At 39.0% G+C, this 19573-nt stretch overlaps 1 protein-coding gene across 5 annotated transcripts in view; it reads left to right on the forward strand.

Moving 5' to 3' along the window:
• The window catches only part of CASK (calcium/calmodulin dependent serine protein kinase), a 233173-nt gene that overhangs the window by 40208 nt on the left and 173392 nt on the right, over window positions 1-19573 (forward strand). The window lies entirely within an intron of this gene.

Genomic DNA, 19573 nt, shown 5'->3' on the forward strand with positions numbered 1-19573 from the left:
GTTTCTATACTGAGCACGATGTCACATGGTATGGAACAGCCCTTTGGGCAGTTTGGATCAACTCTTCTGGCTGTGCCCCCTCCCAGTTTCTTGTGCACCTGGCAGAGCATGGGAAGCTGAACAGTCCTTGACTAGCATAAGCAGTACTTAGCAACAACTAAACCATCAGTGTGTTATCAGCATTCTTCTCCTCCTAAATCCAAAACACAGCACTATGCCTGCTACTAAGAAGAAAATTAACTCTATCCCAGCTGAAACCAGGACAGCAGAATAAGAATTCTAGTAGAATTAAATACAGAAGAATTATTTGAGCTATTAAATGATGTCTCAGTAATTCAGTCTCAAATTAAGTATTTTCAGAGAAGAAAACTAGATTTCAAAACTGTTTGCAAAAGATTTGACTTGAACATATATTGGAATTGCTTTGGCCTACTGCATTTTAACTGTGTGTGTGTACCTATGGGGGGGGGGGGGAAGTTTGTGTGTGTGTATATGTGTATCATTTATATCTATGCCAATTTGTATTATTAATAATGTACTCGTTCAGCTACCTCAACTAAAACTCCATGGAAAGGCTAGATCCAGCTTGGACATCTCCTTGAAGTTGCTGTTATTTTGAGTGAGTGTTTTGAATAATATAGCAGTTTTTCCAGGGAATTTGGTGTCGGAATTCCTCCTGGTATGCAGGAATCACTGCTCTATTGCCACATGTTCATTTTCATGTGAAACTTAGTTTAGTACTATCAGCCAATAAAGTTTCCATCTGCAGGGGTCTTGCTGAGCCTCTAATGAAGCCATAATTTATTATAAGAGTTTATCTGGGGATGCCACAGACAGTAAGTTGGAAACTAAAATATACGGCTGAGTTAGGAGCAGAACTCTTATTCTGACAGTAACATGAAAAAATAGATTTTGTATCTAAACGACTGAATACAAACCAGCCTGATTAAAATTCCCTTTTAATTCTGGTATTGCAAGATGTCAAAGCTACTTTCTGACATCAGTTTTTTTTCTTTTGTTGCTCTGTATTTGCCATCGTTCTTTGATTTTTATGCCTAGCCAGGTGTGCTAGTAAGCTACAAAAAGCATCTCTCCTGCTCTCATTTCTGTGCTGAAGTCTAGGGTTGTGATGCTGCTTTTTGCCTCGCTCCTTTCTCTTGGGATCCTGAATTCTGCCATCTCACGGTCCTGCAACAAAGGCTGCCTCTGATCTTTATGAGTTCTTTCTTGTTTGTACGTGTGAGGTTTCAACAGACCATCTCCCCTCATTGGTTCCTCAGTCACTTGTGTCAGGAAGTTACCGTCAATGTATTCCAGAAACCTCCTGGATTGCATGCACCCTGCTGCTTTGTCCTTCCAGCAGATATTGGGGTGTTTAACGTCCACCATGAGTACAAGAGCCTGCAAACATGAGACTTCTTCCAGTTCTCTGAAAAAGTCCTCATCTGTTTCATGGAATTAGAACCTCCTGGAGTATACATTAAAACATATAGGAGGTGATTAGAGACTGCCAACATGGCTTTACCAAGGGCAAGTCGTGCTTGACTAATCTAGTGGCCATCTATGATGGAGTGACTGCATCATTGGACAAGGGAAGAGCTACAGATGTCACCTACCTAGACTTGTGTAAGACTTTTGATACAGTCCCTCACAACATTCTTGCCTCTGAATTGGAGAGAGGTGGTTTTGATGGATGGACTGTTAGATGGATAAGGAATTGGCTGGATGTCTGCATCCAAAGAGTTAAAGTCAGTGGCTCAATGTCCAAGTGGAAACCAGTAATGAGTGGTGTCCTTCAATGGTCCATACTGGGACCAGTATTATTTCATACCTTCATCAATGACATAGACTTTGGGGTGGGACTGAATGAGTGAGTGAGTTTGCAGATGACACCAAGCCGAGTGGTGCAGTTGGTTTGCTAGAGGGAAGGGATGCTAGAGGGAAGGGACCTCGACAGGCTTGAGGAGTAGGCCTGTGCAAACCTCATGAAGTTCAACAAGGCCAAGTGTAAGGTCCTGTGCCCAGGTTAGGGTAATCCTCAGTATCAATACAGACTGGGAGATGAATGGTTTGAGAGCAGCCCTGCGGAGAAGGACTTGAGGATACTCGTGGACAAAAAATTGGACGTGAGCTGGCAATGTGTGCTAGCAGCCCAGAAAGCCAATCATATTCTGGACTGCATAAAAAGAAATGTGGCCAGCAGGTCAACGGAGGTGATTCTGCCCCTCTATTCCACTTTCATAGGACCCCACCTGGAATACAGTGTCCAGTTCTGGGGTCCCCAGCACAAGATGGACATGAACCTGGTAGAGCAAGTCCAGAGGAAGGCCATGGAAATGGTCAGGGTCCTGGAACACGTATCCTATGAAGAAAGGCTGAGATAGTTGGGGTTGTTCAGCCTGGAGAAGGCTCTGGGGAGGGAGACCTTATTGCACCCTTTCAGTACTTAAAGGGGGCTTATAAGAAAGATGGAGAGAGACTTTTTACCAAAGCCTGTAGTGACAAGAGAAGGGGCAACAGTTTTAAACTGAAAGAGAGTAGGTTTAGATTGCACATAAGGAAGAAATTCTTTACTGTGAGGGTGGTGAGGTACTGGAACAGGTTGCCTAGAGAAGTGGGTACCCCATTACTGGAGGTGTTCAAGGTCAGGTTGGACAGGGCTTTGAGCAACCTGATCTAGTGAAAGATGTCCCTGCCCATGGCAGGCAGGTTGGACTAGATGACCTTTAAAAGTCCCTTCCCACCCAAATCATTCTATGATTCTGCTTTTTCCTGACCCACAGTCTGTCACCTAGCTCCTCATCAATCCCAAGGCAGAGCTCCATACATAAAATTGCTCTTTTACATAAAGAGCAACTCCCCCTCCTTACTGTCCCAGCCAGTCCTTTCTAAAGCCTTGTACCCACCCATTGCAAGACTCCAGTTGTGTAAGCCAGCCCACGCTGTTTTTGTGAACCATATGAGACTGTAGCCCTGCACCTGCACACAGACCTCTGACTCTTCATGTGAATTCCCCATGTGGTGTGACTTAACTGTACAGGCTCTTCAGAAAGGTACCTAGTTGTGGTTATTTCCCAGAAGAGGTACAAGAGCTGTCCCTGTGCTGTCCTGTGGGTGCTTCCTTATTTATTAAGCTTGAAATCGGTCATTACAAGGTCTCTGCTTTCTGTATCACCCTGCTCACTTTGGTCCTCATTCCCCTCCCGTGTCATTCCTAGTGTAAAACTCTCCTTTACCAGGATGACCACCCTGTTGTCAAATATGCTTTTTGCTCTACTTGGGTGGAAACTGACTTCCTAGAAATCCTGGATCCTCAAAAGAGGATCCCATGCTCCTAAAAGCCAAATAAATCCTTGTTGCCAACTTCAGCTGCACAACCAGTTGCCCAGTTAGTATGACTTAAAAACTGCTGGATGGGTGTTTGAAAGGAATAAATACCATCATAAGCTTTCATTAAAGTTTTGGGGGTTGTTTTTGGTTGGGTTTTGGTTTCCACTTGTACATGTTTGACCCAAAGTATTGGGTGTCGGGTATTTAAATTGGGGACGTATGGATTTGATAGGTGGACTGTTTGGTGGATAAGGAATTGGCTGGATGATTGCATCCAGAGGATTGTGGTCAATGGCTCGATGTCCACATGGAGACCGGTGACAAGTGGAGTCCATCAGGGGTCCGTACTGGGACCAGTGCTGTTTAACGTCTTCATCAATCACACAGACAGTGAGATCGAGTGCACCCTCACCAAGTTTGCAGACGACACCAAGTTGAATGGTGCAGTTGACATGCCAGAAGGACGAGATGTCATCCAAAAGGACCTGGACAAGCTGGAGAGGTGGGCCTGTATGAACCTCATGAGGTTCAACAAGGCCAAGTGCAAGGTCCTGCACCTGGGACAGGGCAACCCCCGATATCAATACAAGCTGGGGGATGAAGGGCTTGAGAGCAGCCCTGCGGAGAAGGACTTGGGGATACTGGTGGATGAAAAGCTGGACATGAACCGGCAGTGTGCGCTTACAGCCACATTGAAAGCCAACCATATCCTGGGCTGCATCAAAAGCAGCGTGGCCAGCAGGTCGAGGGAGGTGATTCTGCCCCTCTACTCTGCTCTGGTGAGACCTCACCTGGAGCACTGTGTCCAGCTCTGGAGCCCTCAGCACAAGAAGGACATGGACCTGGTAGAGCAAGTCCAGAGGAAGGCCACGGAAATGGTCAGGGGCCTGGAACACCTCTCCTATGAGGCCAGGCTGAGAGAGTTGGGGTTGTTCAGCTTGGAGAAGAGAAGGCTGCGGGGAGACCTTATTGCAGCCTTCCAGTACTTAAAGGGGGCCTATATGAAGGATGGGGGCAATCTTTTTAGCAAGGCCTGTTGTGACAGGACAAGGAATAATGGATTTAAACTAAAGAGGAATAGATTTAGACTACACATAAGGAAGAAATTTTTTACGCTGAGGGTGGTGAAGCACTGGAACAGGTTGCCCAGAGAGGTAGTGTTGGTCCCATCCCTAGAAACACTCAAGGTCAGGTTGGACGGGGCTCTGAGCAGCCTGATCTAGTTCAAGATGTCCCTGCTCCCTGCAGGGGGGTTGGGCTAGATGACTTCTAAAGGTCCCTTCCAACCCAAAGTATTCTATGATTCTATGATTTATATTTTTACATCTATACAAGTAGTGTTGTACAGTTATTTGAAACCCCTGCCAACAGGAAGTTGCTTTCTGTAGTTGAGCAATACTTTATGTATTCTCTGCGATCTGTAGCACTTCTCTTTCTCTCTTTAAATTGTCTTGACTAGAGAAGCATAATGAAGAAACAATAGTATCATCATTTGATTTCTTCTTCCCATTTCCCTATCCCCCATCCTCAACTGCCAGTGCTTTTCTCCTCATTCACTTTTTCCTAAATGTTGCCTTTCTTAGGAGTTTACTTCTGGTTCTGTTTTGTATAGCCCTAATTCATCTAAAAATATGGTTAGACTTAAATTTACAATGAAATTTCTAGTATAAAGCAGGAGGGTGCTATGGTAGCGTTCTGTAGCACCTGTTCATATGTTTAGTCCAAAAGCAATTGGCATTTTTAAATCCTGGTTTTGTTCAAATTTGTAACCTCACTGTTTGAATACTTGCGATTCTTTGTAGCTCTGAGAATGTGCCATCATTCAAACCACAGTACTAGGTAAATTCTCTCTGTTTGCTTTCTTTTAAAAAGACAGGGAAGTTGGTGCATATGTGTTTACTCCTTTGTGTGTATATAGCCTCGAACAAAGCTGGAAGCTGCATTTCTACTGCTGGGCTCCTTTCTGGCGACAGCAGTAGCAGCTGCCACCAGCTACTTGTGGCAGCCAAGCAAGCTTAGCTTGGGAATGCCTTAAACAGGAGACTGTTCAGTAAGAAACTTGCTGCTTCCTAATACTTTTTTAAGACTTCTACCAGTGTCACTAGATTTCTTTTTTTTGGAACTTCAGTGCACCGGTGGTTTGGTGCTTTGAGGCAATAATATAGGGAATTACTTTGATTCTGTGGTCCAAATCAAAGATAAATTGCATTTATCACTGCAATCGAAATAACTCCTGGTTTGATTTGGATTTAGAGTGACAGAACTGAAAGAATACTTTGACTTTTTGCATGTTGCTATGGGGATATGTAAGGAAACAAACTGAGGTCTACTCTTGGACTCAAGGTGTTGCTCATCTGCCTCATTTCACTATTCAGTCCTTGAATAAAATAAATAAAGGGCAGCTGGAAACTGGTGAAATGTCAGAAGCTGTTGCTGACCTGGACCATGTATTCAACTTCCTATTTTTGTCAATGTCCCAAAGGTCAAATAATCACTTGCAGGAGTGTGGGATCTTTCAGTGTGTGCACCTGACATGGTCGTGCAGAGATGGAGTCAATCTGTTTCCTGCTAATTTCATAGTTCCGGGAATAATTTGTTGTTTGGTCTTTTTAAAAAAGCAATAACAAAAACCTTGTCCTCTCCTGGCAGTTTGCTGGCACCCCTGTGCTATCTTCGCATTGGTACTGGCACAAACTTTAATACAGCTGTGTCTCAGAGCTGACTGGGAAATTGATCCAGGGAGCTTTTGCTTTTTTAGAATCATAGAATCATTTAGGTTGGAAAACACCTGTAAGATCGTCAAGTCCAACTGTTAACCTAGCACTGACAAGTCCACCACTATAAACCATGTTCCTAAGCACCACATCAACACGTCTTTTAAATACCTCCAGGAATGGGGACTCAGCCACTTCCCTGGGCAGCCTGTTCCAGTGCTTCACAACCCTTTCAGTGAAGAAATTTTTCCTAATATCCAATCTAAACCTCCCCTGGTGCAGCTTAAGCCCATGTCCTCTCATCCTATCGCTAACTACTTGGGAGAAGAGCCCAACACCCACCTCACTACAACCTCCTTTCAGGTAGTTGTAGAGAGCGATAAGGTCTCCCCTCAGCCTCCTCTTCTCCAGGCTAAACAACCCCAGTTCCCTCAGCCGCTCCTCATAAGGCCTGTGCTCCAGACCCTTCACCAGCTTCGTTGCCCTTCTCTGGACACGCTCCAGCACCTCAATGTCTTTCTTGCAGTGAGGGGCCCAAAACTGGACACAGTATTCCAGGTGTGGCCTCACCAGTGCCGAGTACAGGGGGACAATCACCTCCCTGCTCCTGCTGGCCACACTATTCCTGATACAAGCCAGGATGCTGTTGGCCTTCTTGGCCACCTGGGCACACTGCTGGCTCATGTTCAGCCGGCTGTCAACCAGCACCCCCACGTCCTTTTTGGCCAGGCAGCTTTCCAGCCACTTTGCCCCAAGCCTGTAGCGTTGCATGGGGTTGTCGTGACCAAAGTGCAGGACCCGGCACTTGGCCTTGTTGAACCTCACACAGTTGGCCTTGGCCCATCAATCCAGCCTGTCCAGATCCCTCTGTAGAGCCTTCCTGCCCTCAAGCAGATCAGCACTCCTGCCCAACTTGGTGTCATCTGCAAACTTACTGAGGGTGTACTTAATCTCCTCATCCAGATCATTGATAGAGATATTAAACAGAACTGGCCTCAATACTGAGCCCTGGGGAACACCGCTGGTGATTGGCCACCAACTGGATTTTTGTAACAAAAAAAAGGAAAAATCTTAAATATGGCTTTTAAGTAAAGGCTTTACTTTTAGTTTCAGGTTTTTAACAGTTCTATTAAATGTTTAGCAATTAGAAAAATAATGTTGTGGGTTTTTCAATAAAGAAATTGTGAAATGATCATACAATAAATTATGCTGTATATGTATTAACAATTGTCTTTATTATAGTTCATATAGGAATAATTGTCCTGTAGTTAATATGAGATATTTAGTGTGGTAGAGTCTTTCTAATGACAAGATCATGCTAAGGAGAGACCTTTAAATTAGCACATGAGGAGAACAGTTGAATTTAAAATTCATTAACAGTTGTTTCACAGGAAGCTGGTATCTCATGTTTAAATACTTAGGGTATTTGTTACTTTTGCAAACAACAGTGGTTAGTTTTCCTGCTATGCTTATATAAAAATATACCTTCCAAATATTTAGTAAAGTGAATAGCTCTGTTTAGTTTTAAAGGTTTTTCTTGTAGCTGCATTAGCTTCTTCCAAGACGTCTTTAATTTTTGAAGTTAGGGAGAGAGATTACATTTCTAAATAAACTACTAAAAAGTAACTTGTTTAAAGTTTAGAAAAAGGCTGAACTAGTACTAATGGTATAGGCTAATGTTTTTTTAATAGAGACATCTAGGCTGTTTAAATGCAATCTGTACTTAAAATTAAAAAAAAAAACCCAAACCAGCCTGACTTTGAACAGTAGTTTATATTCATTAAATTTATAAAAATACAAGGAACTACTGTTCAGAAATCTAACAGATCTAGATGGAAGAGAGAAACTAAGTTTTCTTATCTTCTCTGTGTCAGACTTTTCATTCCAGTACATTGTTGAAAGCTTCAGACTTCAAGAGGTCAGAATTCATTCATTTCTTCCCTGGAGAGAGAATTCAACAACCTTCTATAAATATCATAACCAGGAATTTTTTGCCCAGTATTCAGCTGAATGTTCTTAATAAATCCCATAATCCTTCCATAATTTAAAATGTTATGAATCACCCTAAAGGCTGATGATTTGAGTCATAAATTCGATTTCTGAAATATCGGAAGTCTTCCAACATCTTTAAAAGAAAACCTCAAGTATTTATGTTTTCCTTCACTTCATATATGATCTTGATGACAACTTATGAAATTTAATACTAATCTGCATACTTTTGAGACACACAAGACAGACTTTCTTTTCAGGATACTTTTCATTTCGTTTTCCTAACACATGAAGGTGTTTGGCAGATCAGAGGCCAAACTCCTGTAAGAATTACAGGAAGCTGTCTGTCTGGATCAAGATTCTTTGGGTAATTTAGCTGTACTGATCAGTGCCACACCGGAGAACTTTCTTACTTAGAAACTTGGTCTTTCTTGCTGACCGCAGTAATTTCTATTTATTGGTTCCAAAGGGTCTTGTGAATTTGTATGCACACAGAAATTTCCTTGAAGCTATAATTTTAAGTGACAGTTAAACTGAACTGAGATTATTTTTTTTAAATAGAAAATTTAAATATTGAGCTAAACAGGAGGTGATTTTGATTGAACTTATTACCAGAATAAGTTCTGTTTAGATTCAGATATTGGTTTTGTGGGAGTGACTGATTTCTAGTATATGTGTGTGCTTTAAAAACATTGTTTTGTTTGACCATTGCTATCTTTCAAGTTGGAGACTGAACTATTGTGTAGTGGTAGGAAATTAAATGGGAGTTTTGTTGTTAGTCAGATATAGGAAAGAGAGAGAAGCCCTCAAAGAATTTCTGAACCTTTTGTATATATTACAGTAAAAAGGTGACACATTTTTTATTTTAAGGAACTGTCATATGTTACCACAGACATAACAACAGTATTTAAAGGAGGTTATTTCCAACAAAAATGTTAAGTTTCTTCTCTGCTTCTGTAGTGGCCCATGCAAGTTAGTTCTACCTTTCTTCATTCTCATGTACACATAGGAAACTTCTGATTTTTGTATCACAGCAGTGCTGAGGCAGCTGAATTGTGGTGGTGTATTCCAAGGAATGAGAAAACCCCTTCTATCAGTCAGATCTGCTAGTGCTTCCCTCTCACTTCCCTCTTGTAGTTTGGGTTGCTGGTTTCTTTAAAACAAAGAAGAAGATTACAGTATGATAAATGTGAAGTATTCCATAGTGGACTAAAGAAGAAATGAAAACAGGGCATTCAAAGAGGAAATAGTGAAAAAAGTGAAGTTTTCTCACTGGCCAGTTTTGGATTAGTTGTCTGTCAGGTTATTTTAAAAGGAAAAACTAAATTAAACTGTACTGATTAAACTATGCTTTTTTTCATGCAACATTTGAGGATAATTGCTGCAAAAGAGGATCTGGACATCATGCAGAAAAGGAAAAAAAAAAAAAAAAAACCCCAAAGACTGTAGTAGTGGAAATTACGAACTTCTAAATACAGGATCCACCACTTGAGAATGGAAAAACTAGTAACAGGCTTTGGGGTAGGCTAAGGCTGGTTGGTTGGAAACAACGGAGGAGAAGAATGCAGCTATACTAGGTAGCCATATGAAGTAGGTGTGGAGAAGGCAAGTACAGGATTGTACCAGGCACAATATTTCCAGCAGAGAAGAAAGCATCATTAACATTGTGCAAACTTTTGCTAAGACATCAACTGGAGTACTACTCTCAGTTCTGGTTGCTTTTGTTAAGAAAAATTAAAACTGGATCAGATGCAGGGAAGAGATTCTGAAATGAGAGAGCCTGTCATTAAAAAGTGCATTTTGTTAAGCTTGGCAAAATCTGTGAGAGAAAGAGAAGAGGAAGTAGTATGTAAGCTCAGTTTTGTTAGCAGGACTAATAGATATAAAGTGGCCATTCATAATCTTAAAATGGAAATTTAATATAGAACTACAGTGCAGGAGGGAGAGATGGTAAGTCTTTTTTTCCTTTTGGTTGTAGGGAGCAGTTAATGCATGTAAGTTCACCTGAGGGTGTAATCTCATGAAGGAATTTTTGGCAACAGTGGTGGCTGACATATCCCCAGTCGTCTTTCTCATATTGCTCTGTGTGCTATTTGTTGTTGAGAGCACTTGTAGGTTGCAAGACAAAATACGCACAGTGGAGCTAGCTGTATGTGGATTTACCTAAGACTTTCTCAGCTAGATGAGTTCCTTTGCTTCATTGCATGATTGCACATATGCTGTATTAGTGCATGTCCTAAAGGTGGCTGTAGGACCATATGAAAAATCATTGTGGTCTGGGACTAGACTCACTTTTAGCAGCAGCACTGCTTAAGCACCCCCTGTGTCCTAGCCATTTGTTTCTGGTTTTGACTGTCTTGACACAGCTCTTTGCGTAGCCATGCTTTAAGCCAAATCAAGCGACTGATCTGGATGAAAAGTAACACAGTAAAAAAAAGGAAGAAGTGGTTTGTGTGGGATATTTGGGTGGGTTTTGTTTTTTCTTTAATTTGGTTCAGTGTAACCATGCCAAAGCTGTTTCAGGATGACACAATAGCTAGAAGTGTTGCTGGTTTGGCCAGTACTGCTGTGGAAGAAATACTGGTGAAGCCACAGCCTGAGGTGGACCAAGGCTGTGTTAATACATGAATGGGATAAAAAGGTTCTCTGAATGGGAAAAAGAAAAGTAATGACCATTGTCTCTAGCTGAGGAGACTGAAGGTACTCTACAATCTTTCTCTATTCTTTTGGAAGCACAGCTATTATTTTTTATATACTCCCTTTTGTTCCTGTGATTGAAATGCTGCTCTTAATACATTTGTTCATTCTTGCTGCTTTTCTTGTCACTGTTTAATGATTTTATACCTAATGTAGTTTTATAAATTTTTTTCCAGATTTCCTTCACTGCCTGCTGATCTTGTACCCTAGGTCTTTCTTCACAAAGAGAAAGGGGTAAAAGAGTTGGTCAGATATTAAAGGAGTCTGTTAGGAGAACAGTAGCAGTTTTTCTGAAAACTTTTGAACTGATGCTCTTGATTCAGCTGCTGGTGTGTTCTATTTTTCTGTGAAGTGTTACAGAATGTTAAAGGGTAAAAACAAAATTTTGGGGATATTGATTCTATGCTTCTATTGCAGTATTTCCAGTGGGAATTTATCAGTGAACAAACCCTTCCTTATTTCCCCCCTCTCCTGTTCAAGAAGTAGGCTTTGTGCTTTGATTACGTCTCCACCTGCCCGAAATCACTTCTTCATGAGGTGTAGATTCTCACCTATCTTAAGGTGAACCAGAGAGAGAGAGAGGAGAGCTGTATTTGTTATCAGTTTCTTGAGTTCTTTATTGATGAGGGCACAGGATGTTTCATCTCGGCGTAACAGACCAATTTTCATTCTTCTTTCTCACCAACAGTTAAAAAACAGCACCATTTTCTGAGACCCTCATTATTATTGGTATCTCAGTTAAGAGAATGTCTCATAATTTACCTGTGTATGCTTAGTACATACATGACTTAGAAATAATTTTTTATTCCTTCTCTCATCTGTCTGGAAAGGGGACATGTAATCAGTCACTTTCTTGAAGACTGAGGCTGCTTGCATAGCATTTTAGACCTATGTACTGATTTAGGAAAGTGAAAATAGTGTCCAATGTCTAATCTTGCAGCAAAAGCAAATTAGTAGTGAATCATTGGAAACAGATTATCAAGGAAGAAATGAGCTAAAAATGGAATCCCTAGAGCCAAGAGCCTGAATTCTTTAAGAAGGCTGTTTAGGAGTTACTTGAATTTGAGGTCTTGACCCTTCTCTTGCAAATGACCTTTAATGAGTCAAAAGCTAGGATGGAAAGGAAGGTCTGAGGACAGTCCCTTGAAAGAGCTGTTCTGTGTTAATAGCTATTGCTTCGGTTTAAAACAGTCATCGTACTTCAGTATCATCCAAACATAAACCTGAAATGATGTACTGTAATCTTGCTCTAAAAACCCTTCAATCTTCTGTATGTATCATGTGGCCTTTCATGTGGAAGCATGCCCTTCGGAAAGCTGCCCAGCAGCTAATGTCTGATCTTGTTCCAAAAAGCTTATAGGTCTTAACAAAGTGCACTTACTATTACTATTTCTGCTACAGCTGCAGCTTTCAGACCAACTCTTTTAAGACCATGAAACCTGTTGCTACAGTAATTATTGAAAGCAGAATTTGCTTGTCTGTATGCTGAGGTGAACAATTATTTCTAAATGGTTGTTTTCAGAGCATGAGGTAGTTTCTGCTGTTTTCTTTCTTAAAAAAAAAAAGGTAACATGGTAGTATCATTTTGGTAGCAACAAGTAGGTGTTCTGAAAAATTTGTTAAGTATGTCCCTTCAGAGTTACCCTAGAGCCTAAATTCTTCTATGAGCCTGTGAATAAAATGGGAGAATTTACAAGGATAAGGTCAGTGTTAAGTGATAATTATGGAATTCTGAAAATGAAGGGTGTTGTAGTATATGTGAAGATAAAAATATTTTCTGAATAGCTTGCATGTGTAGAATATTGTTCTTGACTGGTGCTGAAATTTTTATTTCATGGTAATAGAATAGAGAATCTAGTGAGTATCTCATCTCAATGTTCTTCTTCCTTTCCCATCCCCTCAATATCCCAGCCAGTCAATGTAAAATAAGTGTTGTTTGCAAACTACAGATACATTAAAGATATTTTTACATATCAGCATCTGTTTATAGCCTATGTGTGCCTAAGAGATTTGGTAGATAGATACCTCATATATTAAAATGTAGAATAACTGGTAAATTCATTCTTGCTTTTTTGCTTGATAAGAAGAAAAAATCACACCACAAACTTAGCATTCCTGTTGGTAGAGGTTACAGATCAGTTAAGGATAGCTTATCCCCCTTGCAGGTTGGAGATAGGAAAGACAGGATAGCAGAAGAGATCTCTTTCTGCCAGTGTTTTGCTTTTATAGTGACAAAAACATGTAAACAAATTTCTGAATTATACAAGAAAATCTTAAAATTGAAAGTAAGTATTTTTTTCAGTATGTCGCATAAATTCTAAGCATACCCTAAGGTTTTCTTGGGGAGTGTTTCCCTTTCACAAGCACTGGAGTGGCTACTCCTTCTGTAGTTTCCTGTGGAAGGAAAGAAATGGTTAATTAAAAATAAAAGGGGGGGCGGGGCGGGGGGGGGAAGGCTGGAAGCTCCTCCTGTCTGCTCTCTCTTTTTTCTGGGGTAGCTCTGCCAATGTTTTGGCGCTGAACATAATTGTGAAGTGGTCTTTTCAATTTTAGTTTTCATTTCCTCCATTTCTGTGTCAGATAAGGCTTTGAGGAGGGTTGAAAAGTGGGTTCTAATAACACTGCAATGAGGGGAACGCTGTCAGAAAGGGCAGTAGGTTGGAAGGAGGACCATGGCTGGGTTTCTGGTCCACACCAGCAACCACTGCTTCTGACTGGAGTTGCTTCTGACAGTAGAAACAATGAGTGATAAAGGTCATTCTGGGTGTCTAATTAGCTCTTACAGTGCACTGCATTGATATGACTATGCTTTTTTTAGGATGTTTCCCCACCCTCACCCCCCACCAGGTATTTCTACATTGAATAACCAAAGTTTAAGTTACTCCAGGGGTTTTTTGACAAGTGTTTTCCCTGAAGTTTTTGTTCCTATGTATAAAAGCTTGCGTAAGCCTTTAAAATAGACAGTAGTTGAATATTTTTAAGCTGTAACAATAATTTCTTATAAATTATGTTTTATCACTTAGCTAATATTTTTCAAATTCTTTAAATGCTATTATTTAAAAAATGCCTGCCATTTCCAAATCTTTTATTGACTCTAGGTTCATGGTTTTTAAATGACCTGTTTCAAACCCTACCGCTTTACTCGGTAACCTTTCTTCAGTTATTTCATTATTTACAAAATCATTAGAAAAGAAAATCTGCATTGAACTCAAATATTATGTAACCACTATGATTGAGTACTTTCAAAGGTGTTTAATGTCTCACAAAAATTATCATGAAGGCAAAGGAAGACTTGTGAGTTGGGTTTTTTTTTTTATTTTTTTACTACCTTAGAACCACAGCTTCAGTACTCCGTATATTCTTTTTTCTGTTGGATTAATATTAGAAAGTATGTATTCGTATTGGGCTGAGATCCAGTGAACTGCTGTCTTGTGCTTTGTTCTTTGGATGTTTTATCGTAAAGCTGAGTTAAAACACAGACTTGGTTTTGAAGATGTGGACTGTTGAAGCATACCTGTGATAGGAAATGTTGCTGCTTGGGAACTCATTTTTGTGACTTGTACTGGGACATCTAACTTTCTAAAGAAGTATCAGATCTTCAACCCAAATGTTCTTCTGTGCCACAGTCATAATAATGCAGTATTTTGAATTTTCCTTTGAGAATAAAATAAAAAAATGTCTACCCAACATTGCCAGTGATGGTTTTTTAAAATGTGGATGCCCTCTAATCCAATGTGCTAGTTCACAGAGAGGTTCAATCCCTGTTTTAAGCTGCAGTTCCATGTGCAAATGAGCTGATATAGTAACTAACTGCAAGTTTAATTAATGTTGGAAATACTTAATTTTCAAAAGAGGTTCACATCAATCAAAGGGAAAATTAAAGAACAAGTATATATTATAAATGGCATGGATGAGTGAAGAGGGAAGGAGATCCTTCTCTTTAAAATGTGTTTGTAATTTACGTTCTTTCCAACAATTTTTGCCAATTTGGATACAGTTGTTTTGGAAGTATAACGACATTAGTGCATTATGTGACTTTATCTGTATACATTTGTAGTATCTTAATGCAACAAACTGACATAATCCCTTTTAGGAAACATTGATCTGCCATTAAAATGTTGAATAAAGGTAACCTTGAGACCTGTATTACATGTTTCAAGTTCTTAATAGTTAAGCCCTGTTAAATAAGGAAAAGGAATCTAAGGCCTTTTACTTCTAAATGGAAGCTCATTTTTAAAGGAGCACTCATTGGAAGAGATGTTATTCACTATTGTTGGTTTTACTGACAAAATGTTCAACTGCTGTTTCTTACTTTTTTTTTTAACTTAATGAAACTGAATTTGAGACCCAAAATGCATTGTTCTGTATTGAGTTCCTCAAAATATTGTCAGTCACTTGGGAGAGATGTTGAGCAAATTCTTGGTGATCTGATATGTAAATTACTTAAAATCTCAAGTTTTGGGGTTCTAAAGCATAGGGCTTCAGAAAGTGTCTTTATAGCATTCGTCAGTAGGAACTCCATTCCCACAGGTCAGGTCAGTTCATTCAGGATATAGGAATGGAAACAGTCCCTAGTCATTGGTTGCAAGTATTTGTGCTTGTTAGAAATCAATGAGGTATGTTTTAATCACAACCACTTCTCCTTCTTGCACACCAACATGGATTGGAGGAAAGGGGAAAGGAAGCAGAACAGACAGACAAACGAACAAGATTCTAGTATAAAAAAATAAAGTTTGCAAAATACCGGCTTATGATCTTTATCGTTGAAGTCTTAATGACATACACTAAATAAAAGACTTTAAAGTGAAGGAGATGATAAAAAAGGCTTTGATGGTCTCAATTTTTAGGATATTATTCTAATTCAGGCATTGTACTTCTGAAGGAGAGAATAATTAATAATTTATTTTCTTCAAATTTATGTCTATCTGATATGAAATTAACTGTTCTGTGCTAGACAGTAAAGCTAATCACCAGAAAATAGTTTCACTAGGGTTAAGGTTACATCAGGACCTGCCCTGCTTATTTGAAATTTTGGAAGCATGAAATGAACTCGTTATAAGGCACCTCTTCAGAATTCCTATCCACTTTTTTTTATGGCCTACATGTAATCAATAACCTCCTTAATAATGTAATACTTTGATTTCCATCTGCAGTAGACAGCAAAAATCAGCATGCATCCCAACTTCAGTTTAAGAAAATACATTTTGCTTTTTGGTATACGTTGCAGGTGGGACTCAAAGTATTGCAGGTGTTGGAATGTGCTGCTGCCAATGTTGACAAAACATCAGTGAAAAAATCATCTGTCCTTGCTACTTGCGTATTTTAATGATTCTCATACTTTGAGCTAGTGTAGTCTGTTGTGTGCATGAACTGCAGTGAAAGATTTTGAAAGCTTGCAGGGAGGCAAGAGGATGCGTCTGAAACCAAAGGTTTGCATATCTCAGCAGGTATGTCTGTTAAGGGTAGCACAGAGAGAAATGAAATATAGAACACATTGCATTAAAATTTTAGTTTGTATGACTGTTACAAGATGCAGTCTTATTATGCAACTTAACTCAGTTCCTCTGTTTTAATAACTAAATGAATAAGTAGTGTGATTATCAATAACAGTTTTGATGATCTGTGTCTAGAGTTACGGTTGTTCCTTCCCCTATCTGAATCACCTCTGTATTTTGCATCTGCATAATTTCAGCTGCAGGGTTAGTAAAATGAGCTATAGAAATTGTCATTTAGTGGGGATGTGATATATGTTTCCCCAGTGGCAGACACAACTGTTGAATAGCTCCTTGTCTCATTTGAGAGATGAAATATTGTAGTCCTTTTCCTGACTGAGAGGAGTGTGATTTTAGTGCTGAGACTGAGGGTGGCCTGAAAGACTTACCTTCCAAATAAGGTTTGAAACTACTGTGTTGGGAAGCGTGGATTTTTGTTTACTGACTAGGCAGTATCACCGTGGGCTATTGTAATTTTGTTTGTAAAATTGCTGTCTTTCATTGCAGCTGTGAGGAAAAAGTCAAAAAGCTAACTGTAACCATAATTTATTTAAAAGTTCCTTTCTGTTACTTGGCACATGGAAGCAATGGTGTCTGCTTAATTGATGAGGGCACCTCTCATGAGTGTTTTAAAATTACCTAAAATTGGAAAATTCAAGCCTCTTTTGTGCTGCTATTGTCATGGAGCGTATCTGTCATGTATCGTCATAACGTACACTATTTTGAGGCTGTCTGTGGCTTAGGTATGAGAGCTCTAGTTTTGAAAAAGTGGGAAATCTAAGGCTTGTAAATAGCTGAATCTTCAGGCTGTTTAAAAATCTTTTGATTTCTATATGAAACTCTGAATTGGTGTATTTTTTTAATAGAATGAGTTAATTGTGGGCATCACTGAATTCTTGTCTTCTGTGCTTTACAGCACCTTTGTTTTACTTAAGAGTCTTCAGTATTCCTCATTCTAAGTAGAGAAGGTTGTTAAAAGCATAGCTAAGTTTCAGTACAGCCATAAGGGTTGAGACTGTACAGATGTCTCATTTATCCTCTCTGTTACAAAAATGAATAAAATTAATTGAATAAATGATAATAATAATAAAGTAAATTAATACACACACACGACTTAATATGCAGGAAGCAAATCACTCAAGTCAGGGTTCTAAAATGTTAATACATAATGCAAAGAAAAAATAAGTCATGGTTATGGGAGAGAAAGGTAGGGGTGACCACAAGGCTGATCCCTCTTGGGGCTGCAGTTTGTATGCTCCTTTTTAATTTATGATTTATCCACCTATCTCTCCTTGTCTGCTCGAAGTATGTTCAGGTGGCTGGGCAAGCTGTCCAGCCCAGATTTCAGGAAACCAGGAAATCTAGAAGTACCTTGGTCAACAGCAAGAAAGATTTATATTCATAAGAGTTTACGTGAATGAACAGAAGTCAGGGGTCTACCTGTAAGGATGTGGTCTTGTCGGGCATCTCTACCCTCTAGTGATGTACCATTCTATATCAGATTGTTAAAAACATTATTTAATGTCTTCAGAAAGGCTTTGTGTGGGGAAAAAACAATGAGAATGAAAAGAAAAAGGATCATTTTAATGAAATACATTTAGTGTCTAGTAATTTATGGCACTTATGAATGAAAACGAGTATTGCCAATGTTATTCCAAAGCTGTGGTTTAGGTTTCGAAATGTTTTTGAATTACCATAATTTAAATGTGTTTATACTATTTTAAAGCAATTTTACTTTGACAGATTCTGAAAGAGTAAGCAGAGACTTGGGATAAGAAGGTGACACTGATCTTATATCAAATGGGACTTTTCCATAAAAGGTTATTTTTTGAAATGTGGGGGAAGGTTTCCAAGTCAATAGCTGTAGTCCTTTCGCTGCCAGATGAAGTCAGTTAAGCGTTTTGCATTTATAGATGTAAGTGGATTTCTATGTATTAATCTTTTTAAAGATATCTGTGGTAACTGTTGGTAAAAGACCAGATACTGAATAATAGTGGGGTGTGGATTCAGAGGAGAAAATAGCCATCGGTACGGGGGATTTCATTGTATGTTAGGAGCAAGGAAAGAGGAAAAAAACCCATACATTTTCTTGTATAGTTAGTTCTGTTTGAACACATCAGCGTAATTCACATGTATATGGTTGTGCTAATAAGTATTTTCCTTGTTTGTGCATGTTTAGATTGTGATTCATTGACTGGTTTTGGTACTCACGTTCTGTGTTGGAAATGATCCTATTTCAAGAAATCTTTGCAAGTATGTTGTTTAAAGAGTGCAAAAATTGGATTTTAGCTATAGGAGTACAGATTTGGTAGTGTGATGAATTACATACTTTGAATCATCTGGTATGTAAAGGAATACCAAAAGCCAGTTATAAAAGTTTGTAAGTGCCCTCAGAGGGACAATTCTTCCTTTTCAGGGAACGTTTTATTTTGAGAATTGTGCTGTTTTGCAATCTCATTGCTCAGAAACCTGTAAACTAACTTCCAGTTCACTGCTTGAATGGAAGAATTTGTCTTTTAAGCTATATTTAAGCATTTGTTTCACTCGGCAGGTGAATGTTCACTCAATAGATGAACTTCTGAACAAAGGTCTTTCCATCCTCAAATTTGCCCTTACATCTTTTTGAGAGGACTTTAGAATAGTTTTCTTTAGAACTACCATGTCAGTCATTAAATAAGTACCAGTAAAAAAGGATTGATGTGCCACAGGATTGAAAAAATCCTGTTCTGTTTTCATAACCTATTAATTTTTCATGCTTGAAAGCTTGACCTACCGTAATTATCTGATTGTATTGTTTCTTGTTAACATTGGATTGAAGATTCCATATTTTAAGTCAAGGTACCAAGAACTTAAATCATCTACTAAAAGAACCTTCCAAAAATGCATATTAGTGGTGATGGTTTTTAAAAGGTTGCCATTGTTCTAACTTGTGTTTTGGCAAATGTAATTTCAATTTTGAAAAATAACTAGCTTTTTATCAGTTGAGTGCAATACTAACATCTGTTTGAACTAATTTTAAGAAATGTTTTTATCTGTAACTTTTGTGGGGGTTCTTTAAGTGCCATAGATGAGAGAAAATATAAGCTTCTGTGGAATTTTGAAGTATTGTAATGGAGGTTGTTTATGTCTAGTGATGCCAAATAAGCTCAAAATAAACCTAGTTTGTGTAAAACAAACAAACAAATAAAACCAAACAACATGACTTAATAATTCTGTTACTCTTATCATTGTTTTGAAGGAATACCCTTTCAGTTGTTTCAAATAGTGATTTCTAAACTCTAGCTTAGGATTGAAAGCAAGAATATGTTTCTCGCCTCTATTTTTTATTTCCCCTACTTGGATTATGCATCA

Source organism: Pelecanus crispus, chromosome 1, assembly GCF_030463565.1.
Source record: "Pelecanus crispus isolate bPelCri1 chromosome 1, bPelCri1.pri, whole genome shotgun sequence".
Classification (NCBI taxonomy): Eukaryota; Metazoa; Chordata; class Aves; order Pelecaniformes; family Pelecanidae; genus Pelecanus; species Pelecanus crispus.